The 625-nt window shown below is 46.6% G+C and overlaps 1 protein-coding gene across 1 annotated transcript in view; it reads right to left on the bottom strand.

Annotated features, from left to right (window-relative positions):
• The window catches only part of TGM6 (transglutaminase 6), a 64322-nt gene that overhangs the window by 33041 nt on the left and 30656 nt on the right, over nt 1–625 (bottom strand).

Raw genomic sequence — 625 nt, 5'->3', positions numbered from 1 at the left:
GATTAAATGCTCCCACCAAATGACACAGGCTTGCTGAATGGATACAAAAACAAGACCCATATATATGCTGTCTACAAGAGACCCACTTCAGACCTGGGGACACATACAGACTGAAAGTGAGGGAATGGAAAAAGATATTCCATGCCAATGGAAATCAAAAGAAAGCTGGAGTAGCAATACTCATATCAGGTAAAATAGTCTTTAAAATAAAAAATGTTACAAGAGGCAAGGAAGGACATTACATAATGATCAAGGGACCAATCCAAGAAGAAGCTATAACAATTATAAATATATATGCACCCAACATAGGAGCACATCAATATATAAGGCAACTGCTAACAGCTGTAAAATAGGAAATTGACAGTAACCCAATAATAGTGGGGGACATTAACACCTCACTTACACCAATGGACAGATTATCAAAAATGAAATTAGGGGCTTCCCTGGTGGCGCAATGGTTGCGCGTCCGTCTGCCGATGCAGGGGAACCGGGTTCGCGCCCCGTTCTGGGAGGATCCCACATGCCGCGGAGTGGCTGGGTCCGTGAGCCATGGCCGCTGAGCCTGTGCGTCCGGAGCCTGTGCTCCGCAACGGGAGAGGCCACAACAGAGGGAGGCCCGCATACC

This window comes from Physeter macrocephalus, chromosome 14 (assembly GCF_002837175.3).
Source record: "Physeter macrocephalus isolate SW-GA chromosome 14, ASM283717v5, whole genome shotgun sequence".
Lineage (NCBI taxonomy): Eukaryota > Metazoa > Chordata > Mammalia > Artiodactyla > Physeteridae > Physeter > Physeter macrocephalus.
The sequence above is the reverse complement of the archived record's forward strand: the minus strand, read 5'-3'. Positions and strand labels throughout refer to the sequence as shown.